At 41.0% G+C, this 21,514-nt stretch overlaps 1 long non-coding RNA gene across 2 annotated transcripts; it reads left to right on the top strand.

Moving 5' to 3' along the window:
* The first annotated feature begins 1,325 nt into the window (after positions 1-1,325).
* LOC139439402 (uncharacterized) lies at positions 1,326-21,061 on the top strand. Of its 2 annotated transcripts, none has more exons than XR_011649311.1 (3): positions 1,326-1,470; positions 18,304-18,438; positions 20,557-21,061. It is a non-coding gene; the product is annotated as an uncharacterized lncRNA (long non-coding RNA). The 2 variants fall into 2 exon arrangements; XR_011649312.1 differs by lacking the exons at positions 18,304-18,438; positions 20,557-21,061 and adding exons at positions 2,057-2,126; positions 9,745-9,919.
* The last annotated feature ends 453 nt before the right edge of the window (positions 21,062-21,514 follow it).

The raw sequence follows: 21,514 nt of genomic DNA, 5'->3' as shown, positions 1-21,514 counted from the left end.
GGTATATTTATGCTTTATTTAAACATGATAGAAAAGGGCAATCTTTTTCCCCATTGATTAATGACTTTCATGTTTACTTTTTTGGGGGCTTTTAAAAAACTATATTACCAGGAATTCTGACAGGAAAAAATGCTTAAAAATGAGGACTTGATAAACAAAATGTGGTATATGTACACAATGGAATATTATTCTGCAGTAAAAAAGGAATGAAGTTCTGATATATGCTACAACATGGATGAACCCGGAAGACATCAAGTTAAGTGAAGGCAGATACAAGAAGACAAATATTGTATGATCTTACTTATATAACCTAGAATAAGCAAATTCACAGACTGTATAAGGGGAGTAATTGCTTATGGGTCCAGAGTTTCTGTTTCAGGTAATCAATAAGTTTGGGTGATGAATATTATTGATGGTAGCCAAATATTTTGAGTGTAATTAATACCACTGAATTGTACATTTGCAACTGATTAAATTGGGAATTTTTTTTTAGGAGGTACCAGGAATTGAACCCAGGACTTGTACATTGGAAGCAGGTGCTCAATCACCAAGCTACATTCACTCCCTAATGAAAGTTGGTTTTTTCATTTGTTTGTTTTTAAGAGATACCTGGAATTGAGCCCAGGACCTAGTACATGGGAAGCAGGCATTTAATCACTTGATTTACAACCACTCCCTGGACATTTTGAATTGAATATAGTTACAACAACAAAAAAGTTTTAAAACAAAAAACAAAACCCTAAAAACTCCCCATGAAGTCTTCTTCTGTTGTTGCAGCAAAGCCAGTTCTGAATGGCAGAGAAACCCAAACCAGCACTCAAAAAGCTGGAGGAACAGATTTATTACATGCGTGACCAGAGGAGAGTCAATCTCCAAATTCTGAGCCCTGTTTTTCAGTTTTCATATGTTTATATAGGATTTTATGTGGGATCAGCATGACTTTTGCTCATTGGCTATTGCGTTGCTAGGTGAAATTTTTCAAGCGGGGTTACAGAAACAGAAGGCAGGTGCAAAGTCGTGGACTGATTAACAGAAACGGAGGGCGGGGGGGCAGGAGTGGTTCGTTTGATATTCTCCTGCAAGGCCATGTTCTCATGGGCTGATTTACAGAAGCAGGGGCAGGAGTGACTCATTAGATACTTTTTCTGCAAGGTTATGCTTTTTATTTCTCAACAATTTCCCCCTTTAACGCCTTCATAATTTTTATAGGGCATTACTCAAGCTAAGTCGAAAAACAACTTTAGGTAGTAAAGCATTTTACAAAACACAAGTACGTTATTAAGATTAGTATCCTTTTAACTACATTCCAGTCTCTGGGAGCTGTAGTTGTTATTTCAGTTTCAAACAGTAAGCCAAGAAGTTTGAAGAGGAGCAGGAACTATAAGGAACAGAAGTCCATTTAGCCAGGTGATGGTGATTCTTGGTTGCTCCGGGCAATTTGGATTTTCAAGGGAGAGTCAAAAGTACAGGGTGAGTTGTCCAGTTGTTTTGTTTTTCACTGGTGTGTGTTCTTTTAATTCTAGTATGATGAATCCAAGGGATAATTCCTGAAACTTTGAGAGCAGTGGGGGTTACAAGGGTAACAGTATGTGGGCCCTTCCAGGTGGGCTGGAGGGGCTCCTTCTTTCAGTCTTTTACCCAAACTAGGTTTCCAGGTAAGTGTGGGTGTAATGGGTGGCCTAATGGGATGGGATCCTGAGATAGGACAGTTTTGTGTATTTGGGCTAGGGATTTTCAAACTGCTGGAAGGTAGAATCCTGGCCAGTTTTTCCTCGGAGCCTGAGATTTCCCTTGAAGGTTTGCATAATTGGGGGTGGTTGTTTAAATAGAATTGCAGAAGGTGAATAGCCTGAGGGTCTGGGGGTGCATCTGACTTTAAGGAGGGCTAATGGGAGCAGATTTACTCACAGGAGGCCAGTTTGTGTGCGTATGTGTGTTTTTTTACAGAACTTGGCTAGGGTGGTTTTGAGAGTTTGATTTATGCATTTTACTTTCCCTGAGCTCTAGGGCCTATATGCTGTGTGAGCTTTTACTTAACTCCTAACATTTTTGCTAGCTCTTGGATGATGGCTGCTATGGAAGCTGGGCCATTGTTGCTGCCTATGGACAAGGGTATCCCATGCCAGGTAATTATTTCTTGAAGCAGAGCTTTGGTTACTTCTTTTGCTTTTTCAGTGCAGGTGGGAAAGGCCTTGACTCAGCCTGAGAAGGTGCACATTATTACTAATAAGTACCTAGACCCTCTACATGGTTTTATTTCTGTAAGTCCATTGTAAAGTTTCTAAAAGGGGCAGTTGCTGTGTGTTGGATGCCGGGCCGGGGCCTGGGGACCTCGGGAGGGGTTGTTTTTAGAGCAGGTTTGGCATCAGCTGTTAATGGTGGTGCAGGGCGAGGCCATCTGGGCAATGTAGTAATATTTTCTGAGCAGGACTTTTAAAGCAGTTTTTTTTTTCCAAGTGGGTGAGCTGGTGGTATTGTTGAACAAGGGTGTAGGCAGCTCCCTTTGGGATGAAGACTCAGCTATCCTGGGGTAGCCAGTTTCCTTCTGGGATCTGGTGCTTTTTTTCTCTTTGTCCACTCCGGTTTCTCCTGGGTATAGTTTAGTTTTTCAATGTGTTGCCCTAAAAGGGACAGACGAGGCACGGGTGGCAGAGCTTGCAGTTTGAGGGCTTTCTTGGCTGCCTGTTCGAGCTGCTTCATCAGCTGGTGTATTTCCTTCAGTAACCACATCCATTCCCTTCTGATGTCCCCAACAATGTATGACGGTGACCCTGCTTGGCTTCCAGACTGCCTCCAGTAGTTGAAGGATTTTTTCTTTATTTTTTATTTCTTTTCCCCCTGTAGTTAAGAGTCCCCCCTCCTTATAAATTGTTCCATGGATATGTATAGTAGCGAAAGCATATTTAGAGTTTATGAAAATGTTTACTGTTTGCCCAGTGGCCATTATAGGGCTCAAATTAGCGCCCAGAGTTTTGCTTGCTGTGCAGACTACCCTTTGGGTAGGGGAGCTGCTTTTACTACTTGTTCAGCTGTGGTGACTGTGTGTCAGCAAGCTTTTCTCCATCTCTGATAAAGCTGCTGCCGTTTGTGAATAGAGTTTGATCTGGGCAAAGAAGTGGCCTGTCCTGGAGGTCAGGGCAGCTGGCATATACTTTTTCTGCTTTGCTAGCCAGCAAGAGGTTATTTACATACTGAAGGAGAGTACAGTTTTAAGTTTCCCTGTGGGTAGGAAGGCAGATTCACCACCAGGGCTTTTCCAAAAATGGTGGGGGAGTTTTTGAAGCTGTGCGGGAGTTAAGTTCAAGTTAATTGAGTCTTTTGTTGAGTCCTGGGATTCTCCCATTCAAAAGCAAATGGAGACGGGCTCTGGGGAGCTACCCACAGGCAGAAAAATGTGTCCTTTAGATTCAGACACTAAACCAGGTGGCCCCAGGTGGTAACTGCCTCATTAAGGTGTATGGGTTAGGAATTGGGGGTCCTGTTAGGCTTTTTACTGGCAGCAGGAGAGTGTTTCAGGACGAAGTATTCCCCTTTTTTTGGGGTGGCCTTTTTTAATTGGTGGGTCTGGATTCCTTAAGGCTGCTGCTAAGGGGGAGACCTGCTGTTTCATTTGCTTTTTTGCTTTCCCCCCAGCAGTTTTGTCCCCATTGACAAATACTTTGTTTGCGACTTTGAGGAGCTGGGAGATGTTTATCTCTGCAAACCTGTTTAGCTTCTGAAGTTTCCTTTTGATGTCCAGTGCCACTGAGGCGATGAAAGTTGCGTGGACATTTTCTGGCTTTCCGGGACTTCTGGGTTGAAGGGCGTGTAGACCCTCAAGGCTTTGCTGAGTCACTCATAAAAATTTCCTGGAGTTTTTCAGGCTTCTGAGTGATGGAGACTTTTTGGACATGTTTGTGGACCGCTTCCCTTTTTCCCATACCACTCTGACGAGGGCTTTTTGATACTGCTGAAGGGCAGCCCGTCCCTCATCTGTGTTAAAGTCCCAGGCTGGTTGAGCCTCTGGTGCTGCTTCTTGGACCCATTCCTCTGGCTCTAAGACACCTGTGGGGGCCTGTTTTTACAACCACTTTTTGACTTCCATGTGGATCTGGCATTTTTCTTCCGTATTCAACAGGGTTAGGAAGAGTTGGCCGCAATCACCCCAAGAGGGGTGGTGGGTTTGGAAAATGGACTCCAGGAGGTTGATAAGAGCCTGAGGCTTTTCTGAATATGAAGGGGAGTGGTGCTTTCAGTTTAAGAGATCTGCAGTTGTGAAAGGCTGATAAAACAGGGTTGGCCTCCCGGGTTGAGCTGTGCGTCTGCACTGATCTGGGCTGCACCCTGTGTTTCACAGAGGGGCATCTGAAGTGCAGGTTGCGCGACTGAAGTGGTTTTTTTTTTGCCAAAGGGGTTTCAGGATCCCTCTGAGGGGAGGGGGTGCTGACAGGCCTGGGGAGACTGAAGGTGGAGGAGTTTCTGGGGAATCTGCTTGTGGAGGCTCTGGAGCAGGGAGATGTCCTGGAATGGCTGGAACATACGGTGGGGGCAATGGGTTTCCCTCTGGAGATTTTTGTAGAATAATAGGTTTTCGAGGTCTGGTCATTTGAGTTACTAGGACCTTACCTTGACCCTTCCTTTCAAAACAGAATTGAACCTAAGGGGTAGGGTTTGGGCAATTTCTAATCAGGAATTGAGGTAGGAAAACTGATCAGGGTGGCGGGGGGGGGGGGGGGGGGGGGGTTCTCAGTGACTGCCTGCTAAATTGCACGAAACTTGGCCACCTTTAGGGTTCCTTCTGAGGGCTAGTTAAGACCAAACTTAGGCCACTCCAATTTGCACAGAGTCCGGAGAGTTCTGGGAGACATATGGACACCATAATCCTCGGAAAAGCCCTTCTTGAAGTTTTTAACATACAATCTAAGACTGTGAGTTTGGATTGTGATGATCCCATTCCTGAACCAGTGTCGCAGGACAAACAAAGGAGGGGAGCCTCTCACGAGGCCACTCAGATGTCCACCTGTCTGCGTCTCTCACGAGAACTTAAGCTCATCTTAGCTAAGGCGTCCGTGTAGAGTCCGGATTAGCTGTCACGCTGTATGACGACGTAGCCGTGGAGTACAGGTCGGGGCCCACTCAGACTCCGTAGCACAGGCCATGGAGCCACAGACTAGATCAGCAGAGGCAAGCCTGTGCAGTCCCCATTCATTTACTTACTCAGGGGCTACATGGTCCCACCCAAGGGACTACCCTATCCTGGAATCTTGAATCTCAAGACTTGGGGAGGTGATCAGTCTCCCCTTCCGTCCGGAGACGGACCTGCCTGGGACTCAGAACCCTGGGGCTTTACCTTTCCAGTGCCTTCTGATGTTATTCAATCCACCTCTCCACCGAGTCAGGCCAGGTTGGAGGAACGTGGCCCACTGGGATCCTTTCCCCGAAAGAGGCCCCATCAAGGGGACAGGGGCGCCGCCTCGTTTTGTGTGTGGAGATCTCCACCGGCCGCGTCCACCAATCCCAAACCGGAGGCTCAAAGGGCTTGCTTGGTTGGGTTTCCCGGTCAGCAAACCAAATGTTACAGCAAAGCCAGCAGTTCTGAATGTCAAAGAAACCCAAAACTGAGGAACAGATTTATTATGTGAGGGACCAGAAGAGAGCCAATCTCCAAATTGTGAGCCCCTTTTTTCAGTTTTCATATGTTTATATAGGATTTTATGTAGGATTAGCATGCCTTTTGCTCCTTGGCTAATGCATTACTAGGTGGAATTTTTCAAGTGGAGTTCCAGAAGCAGAAGGCAGGTGCAAGGTCGTGGGCTGATTTACAGAAGCAGGAGGCAGAAGCGGTTCTTTTGCTATTCTGCAAGGCCATGTTCTCATGGGCTAATTTACAGAAGTGGGGGCAGGAGTGGCTCATTAGATTTTTTTTTCTGCAAGGTTATGCTTTTTATTTCTCAACACTGTAGCGCTTGGCTTGCCTTGGGCTCTTCATCTCTTTTTTTCTACAGTCTTCTAAATTCACTGATGCTGGAGCCTGAGATCTGTGGTGCATATGGCCAAGAGTTTTTGGGAGGAGTGCCAGCCAGGGCTGAAACACCAACCTTTTGACCATAACTACTGGGGTGGGGAGGGGAGAAGAGTCCTCCCTGCATTCATCATCCATAAAAACTCTGGAATTTATTTTAACAAAGAGCTCATTGAGAGCTGACAGTTCTGCTACAGCCATTCCCTTATTCCCACGGAGAAAGCATCAGAAAAACCAGCTGTCGTGCTCGCGCCATTTTTGCAAAGACGGTGTTGGAAAGTCTGGGCCTTGAGTAATCAAGAGGCCTGGCTTCAGAAAGGGGTGGAGGCAGCAGCCGGGCTCTGGGGAAAGAGCCCAAGACGCCCATCAGGGCCTAACTCTGCCAACTGAGGCAAATCACTGCGCCACCAGGGACCCTGGTCTTTAAAATGCAGATGGCAAAAAAGTAGCACCTCACCTAGAGGGGGTTCTGCTAATTAGATGAGAAAGTGGAGATGAAATTGTTGCACAAATTGGGAATCTCTTCCCAGATGCCAGTCATTATTATTATTTCATTAAGGCAGTGGTTAGAGATTAATTTTAGCAGGTCTACAAATGAACTCCTACCCCACTGCAACACCTCAAAATCTTCTCTTCTTGTTTTTTTGTCCTGAGGAATTCTGTCACTAGAAAGGCAATCTTTATTATCCTCTGTCCTCCTGTCTTGTTTCCACTCTTTTAAAATGCAAGCATTGCCCAGAAGGGAAAATGGATCAAAGTAACCCATCCTAAAACCCATGTGGCTTCTCAAATGCTTTCTTTCTCTCAAGAGGGATCAAGTAGCTAAGGATGGATCAGGAGAAAAAAAGTTGGGAAGAGTCATTTTCAAAAGGAGGAATGCCACTGAGTAATAGGATTGTAACAGCCTTAGAGTGATAAGGATCAGTGGTTTTTGAAGTGAAATCTTATGCAGGTCCTTTATATATTAAACAAAACCAAAAACAAACAAAATCAGAGTTGGTGGCCCAGATTCTCACCCACCTTCTTACCTCACTTTCATGCCTCTAAAGCCCCAAGACCCTTCTGAGCCTTCCCAGGGTCCCAAGGAACATGGTTTGAAAACCTTTCCTAGCTTAGCCTCCACATTGTACAGGTGAGGTGACGTGACCTCCTCGAAGAGGGAGTGGAATATAGCTACTCTCGTAATCTGCTCATGGCTCTCTATAAGAACAAAATTACAATAATGAACATTTATTGAGATCTTACTATATGCCAGGCTCTTGGATAAATTATGTCCATCATCTTGTTTAATCTCCAAAACAACCCTGTGAGGTAAGTACTACTTTCCTTCCCATTTTACAGATGAGGAAATGTGGCTTAGGGAGGGTTAGAAAGCTGGCCAGAATTCAGACTGAGGTTGTGTGGCTCTAGCGCTCACACTTTTAACCATTATATTTCCTCCCATTTTATTGTTTGCCTGAAGAAAGCTTATATTTGTCTTTGGCTGGTACTTGTTACTACAAGTATCATTTATAATTTCTGTAGATTATTGATTTGGATAGTCAATAAAGAGTTGTCTACCACACATTGTCTTCAGCCTAGTTTTATAGTTTAGCAGAGGGAGAAAGAGTTTGAATTAAAATAGAAAGCTCTTTTATGGGTGTAACAAGTGAATGAGAGCATACAGTCTTAGGCACATCATGAGGTTCTATTTTCCTCCTATGTTGCCAGCTCTGGGTCATTTTTTTTCTTCTTCAAACCTAGCATAAGTTTATTTGAGTAAAAAAAGAGGGGAAAAGTTGACATAAGTGCAACAAACAAAATACCCCACCTTAAAATCTGAAATTCAGATGACAGAATTACTGTGCAAAGTAAAATAAAATTAAGTGCCTTATTTTAAAAAAAAAGAAAAAGGAAAAACACACACACACACACACACTTAGCTCATCCGAAAAACTTCTAAGTGATCTTTATCAGAGAGGAAGAAAAGGAAAGAAGCCAAATTAATGATAGTCTTCTTCTTTGAGTTACAATAGTGCCAAAGTGAAGTGAAAACTATTTCATTCTCGCACTGGCAGGAACAAATAACTATTTTCATATTAGACACCGGCAAATTCATCATTCTCTTGGTTTTGACAGCTACAACATTATAAAAAATAATCGTATTTTAAAGCTCTGAGAATTCTGCCCAAAGATGAGCCAGTCTCTCTTAGAGATAGAAATTCGTGAAAATGGAACAACTGGCGGGCAGCAGCTCCTGCTGGTATTAATGGTTTGCTTGTCTCATTCAGGTCCATTTGCAAGAGTTCTTTGTATGATACAGACCTAGTACTTGGCATTGGCTTTCCACATTTTTTTGAACCATATTTTTGTCTGTTGATTTTGTACCTGGCACTTTTTTCAGATAACGGTATTTTATTTATGTTCAAATCTGTCTTTTAAAAAATAGCTTCTGGGATTCCAGGCTTGGTTAAAAAAGGTATTCCTCTGGATTGTACATGCCCTAGGTTTTCTTATACCATATTTATTGTTTTGTTTTATATTTGAGTTCTTCATTCTTTATGCAATTTGTGACATTTTGTACTGGGTGTAATAGAGGTTCACTTTTATTTTCCTTTAGTGACTTAGCAATTGTGCTAGCATCATTTATTAAATAAGCCATTTCCTTTCTTCTTGAGTTGAAATAAACTTGTGTCAAGTGTTAGAATTTCATATATACTGAGATATCCTTCTGTTATTTTTGCTCTATTCCACTGATCTTTTGATTTCTATACAATACTGTATTGACTGAATTATAGTCCCATACTGTGCTCCCTGGCCCCACTTGCCCCCACTGTTCTTTTCCATACATTCTTGGCTGCTCTTGGGCATTTATTCTTCCATTCAATTTTTAAAGAATCCTGCTGCTGTTTGTGGAAGCTGAGTAATGGCCACCATATGGAATCTGTGACTATTACTTTATATGGCGAAAGAGACTTTGCAAATGTGGTTAAGTTGAGGTTCTTGAGATGGGGACATTCTCCTAGATTATCTGGATGGGCCTGATTTAAACACAAAGATCCTTAAAAGAGAGATGCAGGAGAGGTCAGAGTCAGAGGAGAAGGCGATGATGGAAGCATAGGTTGGAGTGATGGGCTATAAAGGTGGAGGAAGGGCCCACAAGCCAAGAAATACCAGCAGCTTCTAATAAGAAGCTGAAAAAGGCAAGGGAAAGTCTCCCCCCAGAGCCTCCAGGAAGAAAGCCCTGCAGACACCCTCACTTTAGTGCAAACTGATTTTGGACCTCCAGAATTGTAGGAGAATAAATATGCTGTTTTAAGCATAAGTTTGTGCTAATCTGTTACAGCAGCAATAGGAAATAATATAGTATTGCAATTGAAACTACACTAAATTTGTATATTAATTTTGTGAAAACCAACATTTCCATGGTATTAGTTTTCTCATCCAAGAACATGTTCTATCTTTTCTATCAGGCTCTCAGATCCTGTTATATTCTCTTCAGTAAAATTTCAGTTTTTTTTTTTTCCATATGGGTTTTGTTTCTTTCTTGCTAAATTTATTCTGATATATTTTATGTCTAGCTATTGTTATAAATGAAATGTTTTCCATGTTTCTACTTCTATGTAATTATTGTTAGGATAGGGAGTAACTGGTTGATTTTTGAATATTTATTGTTTATCCAACCATGTTACTATATTGTCTTATTACCTGTAGTAGCTTTTACTAATCTCGTTTTTTTTGTTTTTGTTCTTGTTGTTTTCTAGGAATACAATCACACCACCTGCAAAAACAAAGAGTTTTATTCTTATTTTCAACCGTTAAGTCAGTTATTTATTTTGTTGTGTTAATGTGTTTGAGCCCTCTTCCAAGTCAATGGTTAGTCATAATGATGGCGGAAAGCATCCCTGTGTACTTTCTGTTTCATTAAAATGGTTTTGGCATTTTACAATTAAGGATACTATTTGTTGTTTGTTTAATAAATGGCTTTTATTATATTAAAGAATTTATTTAATTCTTATTTTACTCATTAAGAATGTCATTTTACTACATCAATTTTTAGCTTCTGAAGATATGATCACAGGGGTTTCCTCCTTCACAGTATTGATGTAATAGATGGTATTCCTAGACTTCCTGGTACTAAGCCGTCCTTGACTTCATAGAAGAAGTTATGACCTATCATTCTTTTGATATATGACTGGGTCCTATTTGCCAATGTTTTATTTAGATTTCTTGAATCTATATTCATAAGTGAGAGTGTCTCTAATTTTCAATTTTGTTTTATCCTTACCAGGTTTGATTAAGTTATATTGACTATATAAAATGGATTGGAAGTTTTTCATCCCTTGCTTTTCAACACAGTAGTTTAAATAAAGGTAATATTATTAATCATTTAAAGGTTAGATAAATTCACCTAGAAATTAATGGTTCTGGTGAATTTTGAAACACATTTCCCTCTTCTTCTACCCAACTACTAATTGTTAGGTTTTTCTGTCATCATTTAGAGTTTCCATTCTAAACTAATAGTTGAATTATTCTTATAATATAAATCTTCCATTTCAAGAGTCCTTATTTAGACTTACTTTACTCATCTTAAGTTGTAATTTATTTTTCTATTTATGTATTATATATGTGTATGTGTGAAAATTCATTGCTTATAAATCACTTCTCTTTTTATTGAGATTTACATTCTGATTCATTTGATGGTGATAAGTCTTGAGTATTTTTCTCAAATGGGGTACATTGCTAATACTCTGTTATAGTATTCTCATGTATATTTTTCCCACTTTCACAGACTGCTGTTATTTTGACTGGGTATGGAATTCTGAAGAGCAGTCCTTTTCTCCCAGTATTATGTAATCTGTGTCACTGTTTCCTGGCTGCCAGCGTTGTAGATGTGAGGTTTGATGTGATGCCCATCTGATTGTTTCCCTATTGTAGGTAACTAGCTAATTCTTTCTGGAAGCTTGTAATCTCCTGATCCTTAGCATTCAAGCATATTATCAATATATGGCTAAATGTGTGTCTTTTCTCAACAGTACTGTCTTGACCGTGGCAAGAGCCCTCACCCCACCCCCATCTTCAGATTCAAGTGTTCTGCTATTTAATTATTGTACCTCTTCTACCTATTCTTGTTTCTAGAATTCTACTTAGGTTCTCTGAGTCCCTCCATCAAGCCCTTTACATTGTCCTTCATGATTTTATCTAATTATATTTTTCCTCCGTGATTTAAAAATAGTTCATTTGCCATTCATTTAACATATGCTTATTGAGTGCCTGATGGGTACCGGGGTTATAGCAGTGAGCAAAAAGCATAAAAAGCCCCTGCCCTCATGGTACTTACATGCAAGTGGGAGAAAGACAGATTAAAAAAACAACAAATAAATACATATTACATCAGGTTGTCCAAGTCAATGGACATTGAGCAAGGGTGGGGACAGAGCCATGGGGAAGGATGATCTTTCAGATGTGTTAGAGGTTAGAGACCCTGTGTGACATATTTGAGAAGAGGCTGAAAAGTGTACCAGTAGATATCTGGAAAAGTACATTCCATGCAGAAGAAATAGCTAATGCAAAGGGCCTGAGGTAGAAACTTGTTTCCTCTTGGGAAACCTGTCACCTGGGCAAGCCCTGCACAAATAAATGGTTATCTGTGACAGAAGATGGTCTAATTTATGAAGCTTTATGAATTTCAAGGAAAACAGTCAGGCATTGTAAGAAAGTACATAGATACGAAAACAAAAACAATGCATAAAACTTAACCTTACAATAAAAAGTAAACATTAAAAATTAATTTCTAGGAATTGGATGTGGCTCAATTGATAGAGCATCTGCCTACCACATATGAGGTCCAGGGTTTGAATCCATGGCCTCCTGACCTGTGTGGTGAGCTGGCCCATGTGCAGTGCTGCCGTGTGCAAGGAGTGCCATGCCACACAGGGATGTCCCCTGCATAGGGGAGCCCTGCGTAGGGGAGCCCTACATGCAAGGAGTGTGCCCCACAAGGAGAGCCACCCTGCATGAAAAAAAAAAAGCACAGCCCACCCAGGAGTGGCACCGCACACACGGAGAGCTGACAGAGCAAGATGATGCAACAAAAAAAAAAACACAGATTCCCAGTGCCGCCAAGAAGGTAAGCGGACACAGACGAACACACAGCGAATGAAAACAAGAGAGCAGCCACGGGGGGCGGGGGAGCAGAGGGAGAGAAATTTTTAAAAAAATTAATTTCTGATTATGTGGCTATTGCTATATCACCATTAAGGCAAAATAAAATATTTCTCATCAAGGGTCCAAAACCTGTGAGACAAACCTAAAAATGTAGCCAAGGCTACATTTCATAACAGTTTTACTGAGGTAAAATTCATATACCACACAATCATCTTTTTATAATGCACAGTTCAGTATTTGGGGGAATATTCACTTTTTAGCTATTTTGGATAATGCTGCTAGGAACATTCATGTACAAGTTTTTGTGTGGACATACGTTTTCAGTCCTCTTGCATATGTTTCTGGGAGTAGAACTGCTGGGTCATATGATAACTCTATGTTTAACTTTCTAAGGAACAGGCAAACTGTTTTCCAAAGGGGCTTCTCCATTTTACTTTCCCATAGGCAGTGTGTGAGAGTTCACATTTCTCCATATCCTTGTTATGGTCTCTCTTTTAAATTACATCCATGCTCGCAGGTGTGAAGTAGAGCTGAAGTATCTTTTGTACACTGATTTCAACAATGAAGTTTGTGCAGAAATGTTTTCCCTAGTTTCACAGAATACTCTGAAAAGGAGTGACAAATTGTCATTTGATTACCTTTTGTTTTTTTTTTTTTAAAGATTTATTTATTTATTTAATTCCCCCCCTCCCCTGGTTGTCTGTTCTCTGTGTCTATTTGCTGCGTCTTGTTTCTTTGTCTGCTTCTGTTGTCGTCAGCAGCACAGGAAGTGTGGGCGGCGCCATTCCTTGGCAGGCTGCACTTTCTTTAGCGCTGGGCGGCTCTCCTTGCGGGCGCACTCCTTGCGCATGGGGCTCCCCTACGCGGGGGACACCCCTACGCGGGGGACACCCCTACGTGGCAGGGCACTCCTGTGTGGCAGGGCACTCCTTGCGCGCATCAGCACTGCGCATGGGCCAGTTCCACACGGGTCAAGGAGGCCCAGGGTTTGAACCGCGGACCTCCCATGTGGTAGAAGATGCCCTAACCACTGGGCCAAGTCCGTTTCCCTGATTACCTTTTGAACTTTTGTAGTCTTGAATGCCATCTGTTGTTTTTTTTAAACAGCTTTATTGCCATAACTCACATGCAATAAAATTCACCCTCTTAAAGGGGACATTTCAGTGGGTTTTAGTGTATTTACAGAGTGGTACAATCATCATTGCTATCTAATTTTAGAATATTTGATCATCCCCAGAAGAAACCCTGTTTTCATTAGTAGTCAGTCTCCATTCCCCATTCCTTCCAGCCCATGGCAACCATTAATCTACTTTCTGTCACTATAGATTTGTCTATTCTGAACATTTCATATAAATGGAATCATACAATATGTGGTCTTTAATGTCTGGCTTCTTTCGCTTAGCATAATGTTTTCAAGGTTCATCCATGTTAGAGCCAGTAAACAGTAATTTATTCCTTCTTTCCTTCTTCTTTTTTGAGGAACCAGGTCCAGGAATTGAACCTGGGACCACGCATTTGGGAAGCTAGTGCTTAACCACTGAGCCACTTTGGCTTCCCTGAGTTGGTTTTTCAGTCTGTTTGCTTGTGGGTTTTGTTGTTGTTGTTGTTTTTCTCTTTGGAGGCACTAGGAAATGAGCCTGGGACCTCCCATGTGGGAAGCAGGTGCTCAATTGCTCAAGTTACATCTGATCCCCTCATTCCTTCTTTTTTTAAAAGATTTATTTTATTTATTTATCCCCCCTTCCCACCTTGTTGTTTGTGCTCACTGTGTGCACTCTGTGTCTGCTTGTCTTCTCTTTTAGGAGGCCCAGGGACCTCTCATGTGGGAGAGTGGTGCTCAGTCACTTGAGCCACCTCTGCTCTCTGCTTTGTTGTCTCTCTCATTGTGTTTCCTCTTTGTGTCTCTTCTTGTGTCATCTCACCATGCCAGCCCATTGTGCCAGTTTGCTGTCTTGCTTGTCTTCTCCAGGAGGCACTGGGAACCAAACCCAGGAACTCCTATGTGGTAGGCAGTAGCTTAATTGTTTGAGCCACATCCTCTTCCCCCCTCATTCCTTCTTGATGGCCAAATAATATTCCTTGTATGGATACATCACACTTTCTTAATGATTTATCAGTTGATGGACATTTCTATTGTTTCCACTTTTAAACTATTTTGAATAATGCTTCTGTAATATTCATGTACATGAACATGTTTTCAGTTCTCTTGAGTATATTCCTAGAAGAAGAATTGCTGGATCTTATGGTAATTCTATGTTTAACTTTTTGAGAAGCTGTCAGACTGTTTTCCAAAGTGGCTGCACAGTTTCACAATCCCACCGTCAATGTATGAGGGTTCCAATTTCTCCACATCCTGGGCCATACTCATTATTGTCTGATATTAGACATCCTAGTGAGTGTGAAGTGTGTTTTTTGGCCATTTATATATTTTCTTTGAGAAATGTCTGTTCAAATGCTATGCCCATTTTAAAATTAGGTTTTTTGTCTTTTTTTTTAGGTTATTTGTTTTTTTATTGTTGAGTTGTAAGAGATCTTTATATATATCCTGGATATAAGTCCCTTATCAGATATATGACTTGCAAATATTTTCTCTTATGTGGGTATGGGTTGTTTGTTATATGCTTTTGTTGCTCACTTGAGTTCATGGCTTCCTAAAATTCTGTATTTCTTTTTTCATCAGTGTTCACACCAGATTTTTGAAGGGAATACACAACAAACAATAAAGTTCCACATACTTCATAGTTAATGATGATTGCCAAAGGAATATATTCTTTATATTTCAACAGAAGTTTGAAAAAGTACTTTGTGACCTTAATGTAGAATGTCAATACGACATATGAGACTGAGTGAGAGGAAGAAATTGCCAGAACTTTAAATTACATATTTTAGGAGGTACCAGAGATTGAACCCAGGACCTTGTAAGAAAGTGCACAACCACTGAACAGGCATTCAGCCACTGAGTTACACCCACTCCTCTGAATTACATTTTGAAAGGACCACTCTAGATGGTTTTTTGAGTATTGACTCTAAATGATCAGGGGATCTAATATAGTGATCAAGGTGAAAGAAGCAGGTGTTTAGACCAAGGTGATAATGGAGAATAGGGTAATAAGTAATTAGATAGAATGAAGAGGATTTATGGATGGACTGAACTTGGTGAGTGAGAGAAAGAGAGGACTCAAGGTAAACCTTAAGGTTATTGTTCTCAGAAACTGGAAGTCTGAATTCCATTTACTAGATGAAGACAACTGCAGGAGAAACAGTTTGAAAAAGAAAATCAAGAGTTCTGTTTTGAGCATGTAAAATATGAGATTTCTATTAGATGTTGTGATGGGGATATTGAGTAAGCATTTGGATCTCTCTGCTGGAATTCAATGGAAAAGTATAGGCTGGAGACTGAGTTACGCCACAAGCCAGAGAACTCCAGGGATTGCCGCGAGCCACCGCCAGAACCTTTCAGACCTCAGAGGAAGCGTGGCTCTGCTGACACATTTATGTAGACTTCTGGCCTCCAAAACTGGAGAGAAAATATTTCTGTTGTTTTAAGGCCAGTTTGTGGAACATCACAGAATAAATTTTGGAAAATGTTACATTAGGGGGATTAATCTAGGAGAACTCTTTATTAGCCCCATACTGCAGACCAGATTCTTTGTTATGCTTTTTATGCACATCATGTCATTGTGTCTTCACAATTTTTCTAGGCGAAAGATAGGACTAGGAAACTAAAACTCCAAATAAATGACAGAGTTAGGATTTGAACTTGTTTTCTGATACCACTCTGGTAGTGGTTTGAATTATGCACCCCAGTCTAGACCTGTTCTTGGTCTTGATCCTATTCCTGTGGGTGTGAACCCACTGTAAATAGGATCTCCTGAAGGTATTATTTTAGTTAAGGTGTGACAAAACTGAATGAGGTTGGCCTTAATTCTAATGACTGGGTCCTTTTGAAGTGGAAGAAATTCAGACATAGAGAGAGAAGCCACGGAGGGGAGCAGGAAGTCAATGGAATCCAGAAGAGAAAGGAGAGGACACTGATATGTGATGATGGCAAGCAGAGAAAAGGCCAAGGAACCCTAAGTGTCACCGGTAGCCAACACCAGAATGTTACAGACTTTGGAGAGAAGGGATCGCCTTGCTGATGCCTCGATTTTGGACTTATTCCTCGGCTCAAAACTGTTAGCCAATAAATTCCCATTGTTTAAGCCAACGTATTGTGTGTTATTTGACATGAGCAGTCTGATAAATGAAGACAATCACCAACTCACCACTTCGCCTATTAAATGTCACAAAGGGGATGTTACAAATCATTTAACACTGCTTGATGTTATAAATAAAGCATTTCCGAAAACCTGCTTCAGAAAGAATGGATAGTTTCTGGAATGGCCATCAGCATTGCTGGCTTTCTTTGTTGTTTCTTTTCAGAGAATATAGAAGAAGGTATTCAAGAGGTTTTTGAGTTCCTTTTTGTCTTCTTTTGGGACCGTGCCTGTCTTAGTTTCCTAGGACTACCATACAAATTACTATAAACTGATCTGCTTAAAACAACAGAAATTTAATCTCTCACAGTTCTGGAGGCTGAAGTCCAAAAGCAGTGTCGGCGGGGCCACACCCCCTCCGAAGACCCCATGGGAGAATGTTTCTTTGCCTCTTCAGTTTCAAGTGCCCCCTGGTATTTCTTTGCTTGTGGGAAAAATGACTCCAATCTCTGCCTGTGTCTTTACTTACCTTTCTCTGCATGTGTTTCTGTGCCACCTTCTCTTCTTATACAGATATCAGTCATTGGATTTCATCTCAAGATGAAACTAGCCTTAACTAATTACATCTGCAATAAGGCCACATTTTGAGGTTCAAGGTGGATATGAATTTGGGGGGTATATTATTTAACCCTCTACAATGCCTAAACAAAATGCATCAGAATAATTCGAGTTGTTGTAACCAAAATAAACAAAATCAGATAATGACTCAAAGACAATAAAAATTAATTTATCATTCATTAATAGTGCAAGGTAGGGTTTCTGCCTATCAGAAGTTCTACGGGACTTAATCTAACAGCAGGCTTTGCCATTTGCCACATATTGTTTGTAAAGCCACACTGGCTGGCGAGGTGGGGGTGAGGGTATTGTGATCTTGTCGACCCAAAGGGGAGAGGACGTCGTGAAGGGCTGTGCGTGGGAAGGGGCATACATTACTTCTACTCACATCCCATTGCTAGAACTCAGTTACACAGGCAAAGGTGTCTGGGAAATGTCATCTGCTGTGTACTTGGGAAGAGAAGAAAACCAAATTTGAATAGTTAGCAGATTCTACAACACCAAACACTGAAAAATAAGCATGCCAAACCTTTCCTTAAGCCTCTCTTTAGAAGCAGCCAATAATAATTGTAATCATCATGGTGAATTAAAAACATGGAAAAGAACCTATTATACATTAATAAGTATTTACTGAATTCTTAAAATGTGCCATGCACTGTGCTGTTTTACATTTATTATCCCATTTAAATCTCACCCAAAGATAAGGAGCTATATGCCTCTATTTGTTACAGAAGGAAACTGGGTTAAAGCCGTTTAGGAAATAACTCAAGGTCACAGAGTGGCAGAGGTTGGTCATGCAACTTGGTCAGCCCAACTTCAAAGCATGTATTTACCCACCATGCTACACTCAGAAACACAGTGGCACTGCACACATGGAGAGCTGACGCAACAGGATGACGCAACAGAAAGGGACACAGATTCCAGGGGCCGCTGACAAGAACGGAAGCAGACACAGAAGAACACACAGCGAGTGGACACATAGAGCAGACAACTGGGGGCAGGGGGAGAGACAGAAATAAAAGATACTCAAAGGGAACACAAAAGGTTCATAACAGTTACTGTGTCAGGGTGGTACAATTTTGTTTTTTTCCTCTATTTTCTAAGCCTATGATTGAGGAAGCCTTCTCCTAGTTTAAAGCATTTCATTGGATGACATTTTTCTCTAAATAGGAGGAGGAGACTAATTTTATTAAAAAGTGGTATTTAGGAAAAAAAAAGTCAGTAACAATCGGATGGGAAATGTGACTTTTTCCTTTCTTTTTCTTGGAATTTGCTTTTGCATACTCATCTCTCCTAGGGTTTGTCTGCAGTCATGGAATATGAAAAGCTCTTTTTTTTTTTCAGGTGGTAGCAAGGATTGAACTCAGGAGTTTGTACATGAGAAACAGGCACTCAATCACTTGAGCTACATCCACTCTCAGAAAAGCTTTTGGCTGCCTTGCTTGGAATGGGTGTGACTTTAACTCATTCTCCACCTGAGTGAGTAATTTATTGCAAAGGACATTCTGTTTGCTGGGAAACGGATCCATGTGTGACTCTACCCCTGACATTTTCCTGCCCCTATTGCCTTCCATCTCTTGATGTGATATGATCTTTTTTCTCTTTCTTTTCTCTTTTTCTCATCCTCTTCCACCTCTTCTTCTCTTCCTGTCCTCCTCCCTCTTATTTTCCTCTTTCTCCTTCTGTTTCTTCTTCTTCCTCTTCTCCAACTTATTCTCTTTCTTCCTGACAGCTAATTTTATTTGTTTTTAAATAAATTTTATTTTGAACAATCTGAAATTTACAGAAGCTTTACAAGGAAAATATAAATAATTCTCTCCCCTTGAGCGCATGTAATAGGAACTTGACTACATGATGAACTACCTCCTCTGGCTAGATTTAGTAGGTATTTCCTAAAAACAACATTCTTTCACAAAAACGTAGTACTTCCATTAAAATCTGCAGATTAACATTGTTACATTCCTATAGTCTAATCCACAGATCCCATTCAAGTTTCATCGATTGTCCAATGAGTCTATTATAAGAAAAAGATTCACTTCAGAACCACAAACTATATTTAGTAATCAACCTTTTTAGTCTTTTCTACTGGAGCAGTTACTCAGCCTTTCCTTGGCTTTTCTGACCTTGATTCTTTCAAAGATTACAAACCAGTTATTATGTAGAAGTCCCTCAATCTGGGTTTGTCTGGTATAAGATTCAGTTTATCATCTGTGCTGGAATGAATGTGTTTTGCATGTAGAAAGAACATGTCTTTTTGGGGTCCAGAGGGTGGAAACTAATGGTTAGGTGCTGGATGGACCCCAGAAAATCATGTTCTTGGAGCTGATCCATTTCTGTGGGTATAAACCTATTGTAAATAGAGCCTTTTGATTAGGTTATTTCCATTAAGGATTGGCCCAGGATGGGTCTTTTTTAAAATTATTTATTTATTTTTTTAATTCATTTTAAAAATATTACATTCAAAAAATATGAGGTCCCCATATAACCCCCATCCCCCTCACCCCACTACTCCCCCCATAGCAACATTCTCCTCCATCATCATGACACATTCATTGCATTTGGTGAATACATCTCTGAGCATCGCTGCACCTCATGGTCAGTGGTCCACATCATAGCCCATACTCTCCCACGTTCCATCCAGTGGGCCATGGGAGGACCTACAATGTCCGGTAATTGTCCCTGCAGCACCACCCAGGACAACTCCAAGTCCCGAAAACGCCTCCACATCTCATCTCTTCCTCCCATTCCCCGCACCCAGTAGCCATCATGGCCACTTTCTCCACACCAATGCCACATTTTCTTCGATTACTAACCACAATAGTTCATGAATAGAATATTAGTAAGTCCACTCTAATCCATACTCTAGTCCTCCATCCTGTGGACCTTGGAATGGTTGTGTCCACTCCACATCTATGTCAAGAGGGGGCTTAGATTCCACATGGATGCTGGGTGCAATCCTCCTGCTTTCAGTTGTAGGCACTCTTGGTTCCATGTTAGCTGAGTGGGGTAAGTCCAATAAACCAAAGTGTAGGAGCTGAAGTCTGTTGAGGCTCAGGGCCTGGCTATCATATGGTCAGTCCAGAGATTCAGATCCCCTGGGTATATATTAAACCCCAGCACTAACTACAATTCTGGTAAAGTAACAGGAAAGGCTTGTGAAAAGAGATCACATCTGAGTTTAGCTCCATCACACAGAAACACCAACTCCAAAGAAGGGCCACCTGACATGGCACTGAACTCTCTCTGCCATGACCATAAAACCTGTGGGTCTCTGTAGCCCTCAGAAGAACCAATACCTGGGGTTGTATCTACTTTATCTGTCTCTGGGACTATGCTCAGGTGTGCATAAGGGCAGCCCCTCTGATAACCTCCCAGCTCTTTTTTAGAGACTCATAGCCATATAAACTCATTTGTCCTTTCCATTTCCCCCTTGATTTAGGTCAAAAAGCATTTTTAACTCCTGTTATTATATACAGACAGAGATATTCTGCTAGTCCGAGTTGAACCTTTTATTCAAGGTCATTTTCTTGTTATGTCATCAGATGATGAAGTACCAGGATGGGTCTTAATCCTCTTACTGGTATTTTTTTTTAACAGGACAAATACAGAAAGAGAGACAGGGAGAAAGCCATGGAACCAAGAAGTTGAAAGCAATGAAACCCGAAAGAGAAGGGGGAGGCCAGCAGATGCCACCATATGCCTTGCCATGTGACAGAGGAGTCCAGGATCACTGGTAGGCAGTCTTTGGGAGGAAGCAAATCAAGGGTGATGCCTTGATTTGGACATTTTCATGGCCTTAGAATTGTAAGCTTGTAAACTAATATATCCCCAATATAAAGGCCAACCTATTTCTGGTATACTGTATTTCGGCAGCCTAACAGACTAAAACAACATCTTTGGCAGGAATTTTTCAAGTGATACTTTATTCTTTTCATTGCACCTTATCAAACATCAGTAGCCCATGACTTCAATTTTCCCATTACTGATGAAGTTCACTTTGATCACTTGATTAAGGTGGTGTCTGCCAGGCTTTTTCTTGTAATAAATATATATTTTATGTGGTGAGGCTTTTTGTAAATATCCATTCCTCATTAATCTTTCAATTTATCCATACTTTTATATCTCATAGTTTTCTATTTTATTCAGAATGCTAATTCAATAAAATGAAGGTCTCTTTTGATACTCATGCTGGCTTTTGCATACTTTTGTGAGATTATTTTATTAATCCCACAAGAGAAAAGATTGTTTATAAACTAATCTAATCCTCTGGATGTGATATCCTTTGATGATATTGGATTCAGTTGATGGGTGCTTGATTAGATTACCTGTCAAGGTTGCTTTGAGAATTTTCTTTGATTCGATCACATCAGTGACCCCCTGGTGGGTCTGATATAAAATGGACACTCACTCAAGAAGACACAATTGGAAGAGAGAGAGAGCTCTATCAGTTTTTGATCCTGGGGCCCGGGGAGAGTTAAGACATTTGCCTGATAGTTTGAAGCTGTCCTTGGGAAGAGAAAATATAGAAGACCCAGAAAAAAATGAGCCTTATGCC

The sequence above is a fragment of the Dasypus novemcinctus genome, chromosome 8 (genome assembly GCF_030445035.2).
Source record: "Dasypus novemcinctus isolate mDasNov1 chromosome 8, mDasNov1.1.hap2, whole genome shotgun sequence".
NCBI lineage: Eukaryota > Metazoa > Chordata > Mammalia > Cingulata > Dasypodidae > Dasypus > Dasypus novemcinctus.
Note: the sequence above shows the minus strand (reverse complement) of the source record. Positions and strands in the feature narration are given on the sequence as shown.